The following is a 17,579-nucleotide window of genomic DNA, read 5'->3' as shown; positions in this document are numbered from 1 at the left end:
TGTCACTACCAGGCTTGCCTTACAAGAGCTCCTGAAGGGAGCATTGAACATGGAAAAGAACAACGGGTACCAACCACTGCAAAACATATCAAAATGTAAAGACCATCGACACTATGAAGAAACTGCATCAAGTAATGGGCAAAATAACTAGCTAGCATCAAATGACAGGGTCAAATTCACACATAACAATATTAACCTTAAATGTAAATGGACTAAATGCCCCAATTAAAAGACACAGACTGGCAAAGTGGGTAAAAATAAAGACCCATCAGTGTGCTCTATTCAGGAGTCCCATCTCACAAGAAAAGACACACATAGGCTCAAAATAAAGGGATGGAGGAGTATTTACCAAGCAAATGGAAGGCAAAAAAGAGAAAGAAAAAGCAGGCGTAGCAATCCTAGTCTCTGATAAAATAGACTTAAACCAACGAAGATCAAAAAAGACAAAGAAGGGCATTACATAATGGTAAAGGGATCGATGCAACAAGAAGAGCTAACTATCCTCAATATATATGCACCCAATACAGGAACACGCAGAATCATAAAGCAGGTTCTTAGAGACCTACAAAGAGACTTATACTCCCACACAATAATAGTGGGAGACTTTAACACCCCACTGTCAATATTAGATCAATGAAACAGAAAATTAACAAAAAATTAATGAAGATATTCCAGACTTGAACTCAACTCTGGACCAAGTGGACCTAATAGACATCTACAGAACTCTCCACCCCAAATCAACAGAATATACATTCTTCTCAGCGCCACATCACACTTATTCTAAAATTGACCACATAATTGGAAGTAAAACACCACCCAGCAAATTCAAAAGAATGGAAATCATAACAAACAGTCCCAGACCACAGTGCAATCAACTTAGAACCCTGGATTAAGAACTCACTCAAAACCGCACAACTACATGGAAACTGAACAACCTGCCTCTGAATGACTACTGGGTAAATAACAAAATTAAGGCAGAAATAAATAAATTCTTTGAAACCTATAAGAACAATGACACAAGGTACCAGAATCTCTGGGACACAGCTAAAGCAGTGTTTAGAGGAAAAATTATAGCACTAAATACCCACAGGAGAAAGCAGGAAAGATCTAAAATCGACACCCTAACATCACAAGAAAACTAGAGAAGCAAGAGTAAACAAATTCAAAAGCTAGCAGAAGATAAGAAATAACTAAGATCAGAGCAGAACCAAAAGAGATGGAGACACAAAAAACCCTCCAAAAAAACCAATGAATCCAGGAGCTGGTTTTTTGAAAAGATCCAAAAGATAGATAGACTGCTAGCCAAACTAAAAAAGAATAAAAGAGAGAAGAATCAAATACATATAATAAAATTGATAAAGAGGATATCACCACTGATCCCACAGAAATACAAACTACCATCAGAGAATACTATAAACACCTCTGTGCAAACAAACTAGAAAACCTAGAAGAAATGGATAAATTCCTGGACACATACACCCTCCCAAGACTAAACCAGGAAGAAGTCAAATCCCTGAATAAACCAATAATGAATTCTGAAATTGAGGCAGTAATAGTCGGCTTCATCCCTGGGATGCAAGCCTGGTTCAACATACACAAATCAATAAAATCAATAAACATAATCCATCACATAAACAGAAGCAATGACAAAAACCACATGATTGTCTCAATAGATGCAGAAAAGACCTTTGATAAAATTCAACACCTCGATGCTAAAAACTCTCAATAAACTAGGTATTGATGGAATATATCTCAAAATAATAAGAGCTATTTATGACAGACCGACAGCCAATATCATACTGAATGGGCAAAAGCTGGAAGCATTCCCTTTGAAAACCAGCACAAGGCAAGGATGTCCTCTCTCACCACTCTCATTCAAGATAATATTGGAAGTTCTGACCACGGCAATCAGGCAAGAGAAAGAGATAAAGAGTATTCAAATAGGAAGAGAGGACGTCAAGTTGTCACTGTTTGCAGATGACATGATTCTATATTTAGAAAACTCCATTGTCTCAGCCCAAAATCTCCTTAAGCTAATAAGCAACTTCAGCAAAGTCTCAGGTGACAAAATCAATGTACAAAACTCACAAGCATTCCTATACACCAATAACAGACAGAGAACCAAATCATGAGTGAACGCCCATTCACAATTGCTACAAAGAGAATAAAATACCTAGGAATACAATTTACAAGAGATGTGAAGGACCTCTTCAAGGAGAACTACAAACCACTGCTCAACGAAATAAGAAAGCACACAAACAAATGGAAAAACATTTCATACTCATAGATAGGAAGAATCACTGTCATGAAAATGGCCATACTGCCCAAAGTAATTTATAGATTCAGTGCTATACCCATCAAGCTACCATTGACTTTCTTCACAGAATTAGAAAAAAAACTACTTAAATTTCATATGGAACCAAAAAAGAGCCCGTATAGCCAAGACAATCCTAAGCAAAAAGAACAAAGCTGGAGGCATCACGCTACCTGACTTCAAATTATACTAAAAGGCTACAGTAACCAAAACAGCATGGTACTGACACCAAAACAGATATATAGACCAATGGAACAGAATAGAGCCGTCAGAAATAATACCACACATCTACAACCATCTGATCTCTGACAAACCTGACAAAAACAGTCAATGGGGAAAGGATTCCCCATTTAATAAGTGGTATTGGGAAAACAAGATAGCCATATGCCAAAAGCTGAAACTGGAACCCTTCCTTACACCTTATACAAAAATTAACTCAAGATGGATTAAAGATTTAAATGTAAGACCTAAAATCATAAAGCCTTAGAAGAAAACCTAGGCAATACCATTCAGGACATAGGCATGGGCAAAGACTTCATAACTGAAACACCAAAAGCAATGGCAACAGAAGCCAAAATTTACAGATGGGATCTAATTAAGCTAAAGAGCTTCTGCACAGCAAAAGATACTCTCATCAGAATGAACAACTGACCTACAGAATGGGAGAAAATTTTTGTAATCTATTCGTCTTATAAAGAGCTAATATCCAGAATCTACAAAGAACTTAAACAAATTTGCAAGAAAAAAACCTCACCAAAAAGTGTGCAAAGTATATGAACAGACACTTCTCAAAAGAAGACACTTATGTGGCCAACAAACATATGAAAAAAGCTCATCATCACTGGTCATTAGAGAAATGCAAATCAAAACCACAATGAGATACCATCTCATGCCAGTTAGAATGTCAATCATTAAAAAGTCAGGAAACAACAGATGCTGGAGAGGATGTGGAGAAATAGGAATGCTTTTACATTGTTGGTGGGAGTGTAAATTAGTTCAACCATTGTGGAAGACAGGTGGTGATTCCTCAGGGATCTAGAACAAGAGATAACATTTTACCCAGCCATCCCATTACTGGGTATATACCCAAAGGATTATAAATCATTCACTATAAAGACACATGCACATGTATGTTTACTGCCACGCTGTTTACAATAGCAAAGACTTGGAACCAGCCCAAATGCCCATCAATGATAGACTGGTTAAAGAAAATGTGGTACATATACACCATGGAATACTATGCAGCCATGAAAAATGATGTGGGACATGGATGAAGCTGGAAACCATTCTCAGCAAACTAATACAAGAACAGAAAACCAAACACTGAAGTAGGAATTAAACAATAAGAACACAGGGACACAGGGAGGGGAACATCACACACTGGGGCCTTTCAGCGGGTGAGGAATTAGGGGAGGGATAGCATTAGGAGAAATGCCTAATTTAGATGACATGTTGATGAGTGCAGCAAACCACCGTGGCACATGTATACCTATGTAACAAACCTGCACGTTCTGCACATGTATCCCAGAACTTACAGTATTTTTTTTAAAAAAGTACAGCGTTATGAAGCTAAAGCAGCACTTAGAAGAGAATCTGTAGTGTTCAGTGCTTCTATTCAAAAAGAATGGTGTAAAATAAAAGAATGAAACTTCCACCTTAAGCTAGGAAGAGTTGAGGGAATTGAACCCAAAGTAAACAGAAAGAAGAAAATAATAAGAAAATCATCAAAGTCAAAATGGGTCATTGGAAAGATCGATAAAATTAATAAACCCTTGCTGCTTCTCAAAAAAATGAAAAAAAAGAGAGAGAGACAGGGCTAGGAAAAATATACAAATATCCCACTTGCGAGGGCTCATCCCCTAAGGCAAGACTGCTAAACAAATCTCCTTGCCAAGCAGTTACCAGTGATGCCCTGAGGATGTAAAACAAGATAGAGGCTTGATTTTACAACCAAAACTTTGTAGAAAATATAAACAGTGATAGTTGAGGGGCCCAGCCTAGTGAAAAAGTCTTCTAAAAGAAAAAAAAAAAAACTTTAAAAGTTAACTTGCTGATGGTGTAGAGAAGGGGAAAGAAAAGAAACAGTTTTAAAATGCCTGGAGAAGAACCCCTTATTCTTATGCAAGTAATTCCTGCACCAGGGAGACAAGTTTAATTGAGTTGGGTCAGAGCTGGCCTCCCTGGAGCAAAGAGGAGGAAACTCCATGGGGCTGTGGCAGAAAATACCAGCCAGCAGCCTGCAGCGCCTTGGGCTGAAGACCTAGCAGAGTCTTACTCTGTATTACTAAACAAAATATAATATATAACCAATCTCATTCAATTTTCCTGATTATCCATTGTCACTTTACTGGTAGGAGCATCATAGCAATGAATGGGATAGAAACGTATCAGAATGTGTCATTGTCATCTCTACAAAACATTGCTTCACTTGCTCTGATTTAAGGGCATCAGTGATCACCTAAGCTCCTGGGATAGCTGCTGCAGAATCTATGTGGATCTGTCTAATTTTCTTACCCCCACATCTAACCCATTTTAGAATGTTCTCTTTAAAAGGTTTTTAGTTCCTGAACTCACAGCTGTGATCTCAGACTAAGATTTCTCAACTTCAATACCACTCACATTTTGGACTGGAGAATTATTTGTAGTGGAGGCTGTACTGTGCATTGTAGGGTTTTTAGCAGCATCCTTGACCTTTACCCTCTAGGTATCAGTAGCATTCCTCAGGTACCGATAATAAACAAATGTCTCCAGATATTGCCAAATGTCCCCTCAGGGGACAAAATTTCTCCTAGTTAGGAATCACTGTCTTAGGTTAGAGTCTAGAGACTACTGTAATAGCCATCTACCAGAGACCTCTTTTATCTCCGTGTTGTTTCTATGATTGAGTTTAATCTCTGTAACACAGCATATGAGGATCTTGACAGCATATTAAGCCTTTTGCAAACTAGGTCCAACTTCTCTGCAGCTTACTCTCCTGCTCCTATGTACCAGGTACCCTATCTTCAGATCACACAGAAAAGTGTACTCTTCCAATACTCCCACAGAAGTGGTTCCTTCAGCAGGTATGCATGGGATGCTCTTCACTTGACAAATTTCTGCCCATCCTTAAATGGTCAGATGAATTGTACCTCTGTTACCATTTCCTGATGTTCCTAGGAATAACTACTGTCTCAATTAACTGAGCTCTAAAATTATTCCTAAATGACCCTACCTAGGTCACATTTGATGGGTCACAAGCTTGGATACAACCTGAGATTCTTCCCTTATAGTTTTGGACTTTGGAACAGATCACATCACATCAGTTATTCTCCAGTGACTGAAGCTGGACCCTATAAATCTTGGGAGTTTTTGTTAGAAAACTGATTATAAGGAGATTTAAGAAAATAACATAAATATATGTGAAGGAAAGACAATATCAAGATTCCTAATGAATTTCATTCCCTAATCCCAGTACCTTCCTCATATTGGTGAGATCTCCGAACACCCTTATAATAAATTTTTGTTTTTGTCTTTGCTAGGTTGAGTTCAATTGCTGGTATTCGCTAGTAAGTATCCTAGTTAAGGCACTGTTAGGGCCACTCCATCACAGAAGAAAAGAAAGAAGAGGCCGTTTGTTACTGGTCTCAAAACAAACAAGATCAAAAGGCAAGATAGTGACTAAATAAGGTCTATTCCTTCTCACCAGGCATATTCAAGCAGAAAAGAAAATTTGGAATTTTTGAAGTCTCTTATGAAACCAGGAGGCTTAAAAAAAGAGTTTTAAAATTTTCCATTACTCATCATATGACATCTCTGTGTTTTTAAATCAATCTTGAAGGATTTTGTGAAATGTTAAACATTTACCATCACTGATTCCCAGCTTCTATCTTTCCCTCACACTCCATCCATTTCTCTAAATAAACCTGGCTTATTTCCTCCAAGTTGTAACAAAGTTGTTTGACAGAGATTTATATTTTCTAAGCTCTTTCTACCTTTACTAATAATTTGGCAACTGTAAAATAATGAAGTTACTTGCATCTTTGGTAGTGATAAAAATGAGTGAGTCAGAATGTGTGTGTTTTCCATTTAAAAGCTAAACTAAAGAAATAGGATGTGCCAAAAACAATTAAAACTGCTGGAGATGAGATAACACAGTGCACCTCTTGACACTGATCTGTGGGGTGTCAAATGAAACACTGGATTGGAAAAAAAATTTGTAGGTACTTAATCTGTCTACAGTTGGCTCTTGATAACTCTGCTCTTTATTACCCACATATCAGGGAGTGCCTATTGTTTACCTTTTATTCCCAAGGCCTACTACAGTGCCAGTCTATTTGTAGATGTTCAGTAAATGTCTGTTGAATAAAGTAGGGCAGAGTTGGGGTCCCCTTGCAGCTTAGAGCAGAGGCCCTGAGGAGCTGATGATCAGAACTTTGAAGATGGCACTTCCCAGTTGTGGCTGCCACGGATGTCTCTGAGGGGGCATAATGAGGTCAATTCTGGTATTGCCAAAAATGCTGGAAATGAAAGCAACTGCTACCACTGAAGCAATACTGACAGGAATGGGAACAAAGTACAGAAGTCCTTCTCCGTTGGTCCAGTTTCCCTCTAGCACAGTGTTTCTCAGCTAAGGTGATTTTGCTCTCCAGGGAACATTGGCAATGCCTAGAGACTTTTTGGTTTTCACAACGTGGGTGGAAAATGTTGTTGGCATCTGATTAGGTAGAGGCCAGGGATCCTGCTTAGCATCCTACCACTGCACAGGATCGCTCTCATCGACACACAATCATACAGCCCAAAATGTCAGTAGTGCTGCCGTTGAGAAACCTTGCTTTCACAGAAACTGAAAGACAGATGACAAGGCAGTCCTGGAAGCCCCACAGTATCAGAGTGGAGCACAAAAGAACAAATTTGGAGCTCAGATACAATATATAAATGACTGGCACAAGCATCTATCAGGGAAAAGCTCGTTCCTGAATACAGAGAGGGTGTGAATGTCCATGGACCTCTTGATCCAATCTCTACCTTTCATAGACAAGAAGACAGGTTCAGGGAAATGAAATGACCATGGTAAGAAAATTCCTTTCTTAGAGAACATACAGTTAAAGATAGTGAAGGATCATTTGTATTTGTCTCAGCTGCTAGTTTTTTGTTTTTGTTTTTGTTTTCTATCAGGGAAACAAATGAATACCTGAAGAGCGTGAACATAATCCTCCCTTTGAATGAGTTAAATATATAGAAATGTATATTAAATGTTTTTGCCTTGGTCTTTTTAGGACTATTTGAGGTATAGAAAAGACATCTGTTAAAAATATAGAGTCAAGTTATTTGGTGAGAGTTGCTATTCCTAAGTTTTTTAAGTGTTCGTAAAAAATGTAAAATTGTCTATAAAAAAAGCACAGAATAAATTTAATGAAACTTTCTTACTGAAAAGTATAATAAGCCAAACTTAAGGCACTTAAATTGGCAGTGACTTAAATCACATTAACCCTTTCTTTTTAAATTTATTTATACTTTATTATACTTTATTACTTTTCACTACAAACCAATTGCAATGTATAGGCATTTTGAAAGGACAGAAAATAGAAAAGGAAATATGTACCTTTAGGTGATGCATTAGTCAATCTTTATATTGGAGAAAGAATTTTCATAGCCTTGGCATATTACCAAAATACTAAGGTAGTATGAAGCAATAGAACAACTTCAGTAGGAAATCAAAGATAAAATAGGAATTATTCTAGAGCCTCTTAACTATAGGAAAACCACTATGCATTTTATATTGATATTAAATAATGATATAGGGTTAAATGATGCCAGGAAAAACTATTCTTTTTCAAAAAAATCTAAATTATCTCAATTATAATTGTTTTTTCATAGTTTCATTGGTTATATGTAAAATAATTTAAAGCTGAGAAAATTATTTTTATATAAAAACATATACCTCATTTTATCTATTTTTTTCCTACCAAGTAAAGCTTCCAGAAGAAATAACAGATAATTGCTATTTCTATTTCTTGTTTTCCATTTTCCTCTTCATACACTGTTCCTTCGTTTCTCTCTCCAACCCACTGAAAGGCCTCTCACTAAGATGACAGATTATATCACAGTTCCCAGTCCAATAGTTATTTTTCAGTTCTCTACCCACCATGATATTTGACACTGTTGAAAACTCACTCCTTGAAGCTCTTTTCTCTCTTCTTTTCTGATTACCTCCTAGTTCTTTCTCTACCTCTCTATTTCTTGATCTCCTTTGTTGGAATGTTTTCCTCTTCCTCCCTCCCCCTTTTCTAAAATAGAAACAATTTACATACCATAAAATTCACAGTTTTCAAAGTGTATAGTTCAGTGGATTTTAGTATGTTCACAAGGTTGTGAAACCATCATCACTATCTAATCCAAAACATTGTCATCACACTAAAAGGAAACCCTATAACCACTAGCAGTCCTACACCTTTTCCCTCCTCCCTACATCCCCTACTGCTCTACTTTCTGTCTCTTTAAACTTGCCTATTAAGGACATTTCATTTAAATAAGTTCATATACTATGTGGCCTTTTATGCCTAGGTTCTTTCACCAGTTTTCAGGGTCTGTCTCTGTTGTAACATGTGTCAATATTTTGTTTTACGGAGAAATGAAGAGATCTTCAAAGACCACTGAAGCACTACCAAGCATTTCAATATATAGGTAACCGGGGTCCCAGAAGAAGAGAGAAAGAAAGGAGCTTAAAAATATTTGAGAAAATCATAGGTGAAACCTTTCCAAATTTGGTAGAAAGCATCAGCTTACAGATCCAAGAAGTTCCATGAAATTCTAGCAGAATAAATACGAAGAATATATGTAGGAATATTAGAGTCAAACTGATGAAAGCCAAAGATTAAAAGAAAGTCTTGGAAGTAACCACAAAAAAGTGACATTTTACAGACAAGGAAACAATAATATCATTAATGCCTGGGAACCAATCATTTTTTTGTCTTGTGAAACTAACCTTCAATAATCAACATAAAATACAGAAATTTTCAAGTAAACAACTCAGTTAGGAACCAGCAGATCTGTACTACAAGAAATACTGAAGAAAGTTTATCAGGTAGAAAGAAAATAACTCCAGATAATAATTCAAATATATGAGAAGAAATGAAAAATACTGGAAATGATAAGCTGGTGGTGAAATGTAATTATATATATATTTAGCTTTTCTTCTCAATTTTTTCAAGGACTTATAACATTAAAATTTTTTTTTTTTGCTTTTTTTGTTTTCTTTTTGTTTTGACATAATTTAAAACAAACATAAAGCAAACATAGCACTGTACTCTTGGTTTTGTAACACACATGCACACACATCTGTATCTATATCCACTGATACATATGTATAACAACTACTAAAGATAGGGGTATGTGAAATTATAATTGTTGTAAGTTTCCTGTGTTTCACCTGAAATAATTAAATATTAACTCTAAGTAGATTGGGATAAGTTAAAGATGCACATAATCCATAGAGCAACTAAAAATGAATGCAAAAAATATAGCTAGTTGTGATGGTTAATATTGAGGGTCAACTTGATTGGATTGAAGGATGCAAAGTATTGTTCCTGGCTGTGTCTCTGAGGGTGTTGCCAAAGGAGATTAATGTTTGAGTCAGTGAGTGGACTGGGAAAGGCAGACCCATCTTCAACCTAGGGGGGCACAATCTAATCAGCTGCCAACGTGGCCAGAATAAAAGCAGGCAGGAAAACATGGAAAGACTAGACTGGCTAAGTCTTTTGGCCTTCATCTTTCTTTCGTACTGAGTGCTTCCTGCCCTCGAACATCAGACTCCAGGTTCTTCAGCTTTTGTACTCTTGGACTTACACCAGTGATTTGCCACGGGCTTTCAGGCCTTTGGCCACAGACTGAAGGCTGCACTATTGGCTTCCCTACTTTTGAGGTTTTGAGACTCCGACTGGCATCCTTGCAGTTGACCTATTGTGGGACTTCACCTTGTGATTGTGTGAGTCAATTCTCCTAATAAACTCCCCTTCATATATATACATCTATTAATTCTGTCCCTCTAGAGAACCTTGACTAATACACCAGTAAACTAATAGAAAAATTAACATGGAATACATCTATAACATTTTTATAGGTACACAAACTAGATCAAGGGCTGCCTATGGTGAAAGTGGAGGGAGAGAATGGTTGCAAAGAGGAATGAGAAAACATTTGCAGTTGTTAGAAATGTTCTGCATCTTGATTCTGATGCTGGTTTCACAGGCATATATATTTATCAGAATTCATAGTTTTTTTATAATGAACATTTTATTTCTGAATAAATTTGAATTTACAGAAAAGTTGCAGCATACAGAGAGCTCCTGTAAACCATTCACCCAGTTTCCCCTGGTGTTAACATCTTACGTAACCATTTGGTATATTTGTTAAAAGTAAGACAGTAACATTGGTATATTACTAAAACTACGTATTTTGGGGGGTTTCATCAGTTTTCCGTGGTATTAGTTTTCTATTGCTGCTGCAACAAACTGTGTCAAATTTGGGGGCTTAATATGATATAAATTTATTATCCTATAATTCTGTAGGTCAAAAGTCTGGCGGGCTTAGCTGCTTTTCTGTCACAGGGCTAAAATCCAGATAGCAACAAGGTGTGTTCCTTTCTGGAGGTTCTGGGGATATATCCACTTCGAAGCTCATTCAAGTTGCTGTCAGAACTCAGTTGTAAATAATGTAGTTATAGGACTGAGGTCCCTTTTTTCTTGCTGGCTGTTTACCGGGCACTGGGCATCGTTCTCAGTTTCTAGAGGGCCTCCTGCATTCCTTGGTGAAAGCTGCCTTTCTCCATATTCAAAGACAGCACTGGCTGTTTGAATCCTTCTCACAATTCATATCTCTCTGATTTTCCCTTCTTTCTCACCTCCTCTGCCTCTTCTTCAAAAAAATTTTATCCTTTAAATAGGTGCAGTTTAGTTTTTATAAATTAGACCCTGATAAGGTTAATTTAAAATATATCTCAGTGAAGACTATAAAATTCGTAAAACCAAATATATTTTAAGAACAAAATATTAAGATAAAATAACCAATTTTAGAAATCAACAACTTGAAGCATATTTTACAGAGTTAAAATCTTTAATTGTCTTATTTATGGTTAGTCTTTTTTCTTTTTAAAATTTGTTATATTAAAATGCTTATTTATAAGGGAATTTTTTTGGGTGATAGAAATATTTTGTATCATGACTATGGTGGTGAACTTAAAAGTCTATGCATTTGTCAAACCCTATAAAAACTGCACCATAAAAAGTGAATTTTATTATATGTATACTTAAAATCAACAACAGATCTGTATGTAGGAGGAACTTAAAAGGAAACACAGACTAAAAAATAAACCTTTTTTTTTTCATTATAAAAGATTTGTTTTGGGGAAAAAAAGAGCAAAGAAACCTAGCTGAGTTATAAATGAATGTAATCATACTGAGAGAGATGGAATAGTAAAGAACTAACCTACTTTGCAAAACAGTATTTCAGCAGGATAAAAACAGAAAGAATTGTCCACAAATGCATGGGTTGGCAATTCACAAGCTATGTATATAGTAAGGTTTAATTAATAAGTAAATATAGCTTAGATATCAAGAGCCAGATTTCCCACTGTCAGAGAAAGAAGTTACAAATAAGGAAAGGGAGAAGGATAGAATTCTTTGAAATCTGAGGTATTGGTACAAACTGATTGTTTTTTAAATGTATGTATTGAGATAGATAAAGAAAGAAATTTACTATGTATGTGCCTCTGTGTGTGTGTGTGTGTGTGTGTGTGTGTGTGTATTCTCTGTTCACTAAGTGAGCCCAGAACAAATGACAGCCCAGTAAGAATGAGTACACCAAAATAATGGTTCTATTGGAGCATGATGTACCATTCTCCCATAAGAACCAGGACTTCTTAAAGAAGCACTTGAGTCCAGGTCTGGGACATCAAAAATACAAGATGAGCCTGGAACATCTTATAGTACCTGAAAGTTTTTACAGATTCAAAAGGATCAGGAATGGGTCATATTGGGAAAGCACTGGAGCCAATCAGAAAGATCTCCCAATGGCCAAGGCTGTAACAATTTGAGCAACAACAGCAACAAGAAAAATAGTTATTAGATTATAATTTAAAGAATAAAAGAAAAATATTTGAGTCCATACTGATATAAATACATTGTATGAACAAATTAAAAAGGAAGAAGGCACAGCTCTTCCTTACAGAAGAATTCCAATTAATAAATGTAGGCAGAATGAGGAAAATAGAAAGTCACCAGGAAAATACCACAATAATAATTGTTGCAGGCAAGAACCATCAATCAGTGCTGAAATTTGTGATCTAATGTTTGAGGAGAAATAGAATGTTTACACAGTCTCAAAATATCACCCCCCATGATATTAATTACAGAGGAAAAAAATAAAGGTACATCCATTCTGTGGTAGTCTTACCAAAAATGTACAACCTCAATCTAATCAGGAGAAAACATCAGAAAACCCCAATTTAAGAGATATTGTACAAAATAACTGATTAGTACCTTTCAAAAGTATCAAGTTCATAATAAGCAAGGAAAGACTGAGGAACTGGCACATATTTTATGGTTATATGGTTCTGAGACAGCCAGGTGGGGGGGGGGGGGTCCCTGGAGAAACTCCAAATAGCCTGCCCACTGCAGTGGAGCCTCAGGAAGTTCGAGCGCTCTGCAGTGGGGGAGGAGCCTGGCCTCTCTTCTTCCTGTGTGGAACCTCAGATTCCAAAGGCCTGAGGGGAAGTGCTCTAGCAGGGGCTCTGGCCTAGCGAGAGTCCGTTTCCCCCTTTTCTTCCTTTTCACTCAATAAAACCGTGCTTTACTCACCCTTCAGACTGCCTGCAAGCCTAAATTTTCATGGCCATGAGACGGACAAGGACCTCATCTTTAGCTGAACTAAGGAAAAGTCCTGCAACAGTTCTTCATATTAAAGTCTTTTACCCACTTAGAATTTATTGAAGTATTGACAAAACCACAATCATAGCAGGAGATTTTAACCTATCTCTTTCAATAATTGATAGAGCCAATAAAATTTTTGTAAGAATTGCTTGTTGGAACATTTTTATAATCACTGCTTTGACTTTTTTTTCAGATAATTCCAACATCTGTGGCTTGGAATTGGCATTGGCATCAAAATATTGACTGCATTTTTCCCAAGTGAGGTTATAGAGAGTAGAACTCTTTTGCAGGTGGAACCAACACTTCTTGATGATTATGTTTGCATTTTATCAGAGGTGTTGAAATGAAGGTAGAGATGGTGAGGAGTGAAGTCTTAGGAAGCATCAACAAATTTATATGGCCTCTGGCTTTGGTATCTGGGTGAGTTTTGGTAGCATCTAGTGAAATTGGAGCAAAAGAGAAGGTGAGAATATGAGGGATTTGTTTGTTTGTATGCCCATAGGACAAGTACACTGCTGTATCCAGCAGCAGTTGGATATTCAAGTCTGAACTCACAGAAGGGGCAGATCTAGAAATACAACTTGTACATTAGTATTAGTATTGCATAAGTGGTGTTTGAAGCAATAAAATATGGTTTAGAACAGTTGATTATAGAAAATAGAATGAGAGCAAAAGTATTTTAAAGAGCAGACAGAAGTAGGAGACTCAGAGGGAATAATTAAAGAGAATATACATCAAAAGTCTAGGAAGTAAAGAGTGTCAAAGAACAAAATTTCAACAAATTGAGTTGAAAGATCTAATTAGCTTTTATTAGCCATTCTGGCTCTTTTCAAAGTTAAGTTTGATTACATAGCACCTAGTATGAATGACTCCATTCTGGTTTGGTCTGATCTGTTGGGGCCTAGTACAAGAGCTCAGTCCAAAACAATGACCTCAAATAAGTTCTATTTTAAAAGCATTTCAAGAAACACAAATCCACATGATCAGAAGCAGGAGAACAAAGTAAGATAAAGACTGAAAAGGGTATTGGTCACTGGTCACATTTATCAGTTTCCGTGTCTTAGTGAAGGTGGAAAAAGATCAATGCAGGAATGAGGGAATAGCAAAGAACTGGATTAAAAGGTGGGGACCACTGTTTTTAAATTACAGCTAAGAAAGGAAGGAATGAGTGAGGCATATGATGAAGAAATATGTGGAAGAAAACCATGTGATTCCGAGACTTTGTCAAAATACCTTTTTTAAGTAATCATTTGTATTTGATTCATCTCATATGACTGAAACTTCATCTTGGAAAATAAGAATTAACTCAGACTATGTTAGTAACTAAAGTCCAAGTGGTACAAAGCCACAAATAGATCTTGAAGAAGTCCAAATTCCCAGAGCTGCTGCTTAAGAGTAAAACTTGCCCATTATTTTCGACCTTCTGTTGCCAGGAGCCAAAGGTAGCTAAGGATTTGTAAATTAAAAGTTACCTTTTGAATGTCTTCTACACACTGCGGGATATGGGTACAAACTGCTTCCTGGTCTGAGCTCATTACTGAAACTAGGCTGCTTCCCTCACTTTCTGCCATGTCTCTGGTGGCCATCATATTCTTAGAACACTAAATAGACCTTCTGCTAAGCAGAGGATTCCTTTCTCCCACCACCTGTTAATAATAGCAATTATACATTATGCTTGCTTTCCTCATTTCTTTCTACTTCTGTTCTCAGTGTTGTTTATAGTGTGGGTTTGATTAGTTTCCTTGACCCTACTAGAGGGAAGCTGATTGGCTAAGGATACTTTGATCATCAAAAATAGAATTACTGCAGCACAACTCCAGATCTGTAAGAAACTGTTTTCCAACTCAGAGACTTTTGTGCGATAATTTTTCTGGTTTTAGAAAAGCCATAGTATCATCAGACAATTTTTTATGCTTTGCAGAATGATAAATTCAACCTATGAAAGTGAAAAAGAAAATGTCTATTTTCTATGTCCCATTCTTTTGTTGTTTCAGCAAAATGTTTACTTACCTCTTGACTCATTAAGGTTATAGATGAGAGTGTTCCCAATACTGATTATGACCCCAAAGCCAACAGCTCTCTTTGAGGGAACCAAGAGTGAAACACGGTGAACCTGGATTCTGAGTTTTACCTGATAACACCACTAGAGATGTCATAATTAGATAGGAAGGTGAGCATGATGGCTCCAGTATTGTCTCCCTCTGTACCTACCAATAGCTTAAAAGGGAACTAGGGTAACAATTCAAAAGTTAAAAAACAAAACGGATGAGAGAATAAAAGGATTTAGGTTATTTAATCTGTATAACAGTAATATAATGGGAAAAATGACTGAGAATTATAACCAACTCTCCCCAAAGTAAAGTAAAAGTCATATTAACTGTAAGTTGACTAGTGGAGACCCCAAAGAAAGGTTGTGTAATCACTTAACTTTCATGTGTTTAACATTATGTTGGATAAACTCTTGTCTCTTCAAAAATTATCCTTTTTGGAGAAGCAAATGAGCTAGACCACTAAAGGATCCTACTTACTTCCAATCTTTGATGTAGATTTTATGCGAACTTTGAGTTCATAGATATAGCACTTTAAATATTGACTGCATTTCCAATAAACCGTAAAGAATTTGGGTGAATAAATTTGGGAGAAAAAATGAAGACTCGGGGTAAACTATCTTGGACAATTTTGAAGAGGTCTGTTGCAAGATGATACATTTTAAAAATTGTTCAGACTCCATTTTTTCAGTTACTTGTAATGAATGGGTGTTGATTTTGTGGGACAGGCAGTATATTCATGTGTTCACAAAGTGGTTCAAAAAAAATTTCTAGAAAAAACTGTAAACTTTGGCAATACTGAGTCCACATTGCTGCCTGGCAACATTCAGCTGGAGCAGGCTGAGGAGCAGGCTCTTGTGGTTGCTTCATGCATGTATGTGGTCCTGGTAGATATTTGAGTTTGAGCTTCTGGTTCACTTCCTTCCCTTCTATGCCTACCCCTGCCTTTATTCTCAGCAGTTTAATAACCTCTGCGTGACCCATCCAGCATCTTGGCCCACTTTTCTTGACCTTCTCCCAAAATGATCTTTGCTTCCATTTTAGTTTCACAGTTCTGTGTTGCCCCTTAATACCTTATCCCCAGTAAATGCACCACCTTCAAATTCTTCAAGTAGTCCTCTCTCATTCTCCAGCTGCCTCACTGTATTACTCCTACTGAAACTCTTGATTTACACCATCTAGACTTTTAATTTTTTAATCCTATCATTTTTCTCCCATCTAACTACTCTTACCATCACTGCTGCCTACCCAGCTTACATTTTATGACCAATCATTAGAATTTCTCATTTGAAAGTCATCTGCCGAAAATCCAGCCAACCACTGCTTGAACCCAGCTCTCCACCTTCTCTGTGCTTATACCAGAATTGCTGAATGCTATTTGAGAAATTATACAACTGGACCAAATTAGCCATACTTTAAATTCATTTAAAACTCAAATATATTCTCAATGTAGCATCAAAACTTCATATTTCCCTAATTTTTTTCCAATTTTTACTCTCCCTTCAAGCCTTCCCTAGCTTCTTCCTTACCTATTTGCCTCACTCAGTCTCTCTAGAATGAGACCCCAGGATAGCAGGGATTGTGTATGGTTCAGCACTATTGTTTAGGCTAGGGGCACCTAGTATGATGCCTGGCACATAGTAAGAACGTAATAAATATTTGCTGAATGATTATTTCAAGGTGAATATTTTCCCACTCACAAGTCTACCAGCCTGCCTATACACGTCCCCATTTTGCCCTGCCTTCCTTATTGTTCAATGGTTGTATCCGTATTCACATTTATGTGTTCGCAATTCAGGCTTTCCACATTATTTTGAAATATTTAATAAAATGTTGAATTCACAAATCCATCCATGTTATCACAAGATAGTTCAACATTACATTTGTCCAATAATACTAATAGACAAGCCTTATATAGAATATTTTATTATGATGATTATAATCCTGACTAGCAATTATTGAGCACCACATTATTGCTAAGTACTGTTCCAAGGGCTTTCATGTATTAACACACTTAATCTTCACAATAACATGAGTTAGGCACTGTTTTTTTCATCTCTGTTCAAATGAAGTGCAGAGAGGCCAAGTAACTTGCCACATTCTCACAGTCTAAAAACAAGAGCATCACTCTCATCCATTATGCTCTACTGCCTCCTTTAAAAAGTAAAATAGAAAGGGAAAACATCAGTCCAAACTCTCATTGTAAAGAATATTGCTGAGATAGAAAATGAATGCAAGGGTAAAGGAAGGAAGAGAAATTTTTTGGTATCTGCTTTGTTCTTTACAATATCTCCAGGAACTAGTCTCTAGTAA

Source organism: Piliocolobus tephrosceles, chromosome 7 (assembly GCF_002776525.5).
Source record: "Piliocolobus tephrosceles isolate RC106 chromosome 7, ASM277652v3, whole genome shotgun sequence".
NCBI lineage: Eukaryota > Metazoa > Chordata > Mammalia > Primates > Cercopithecidae > Piliocolobus > Piliocolobus tephrosceles.
Note: the sequence above shows the minus strand (reverse complement) of the source record.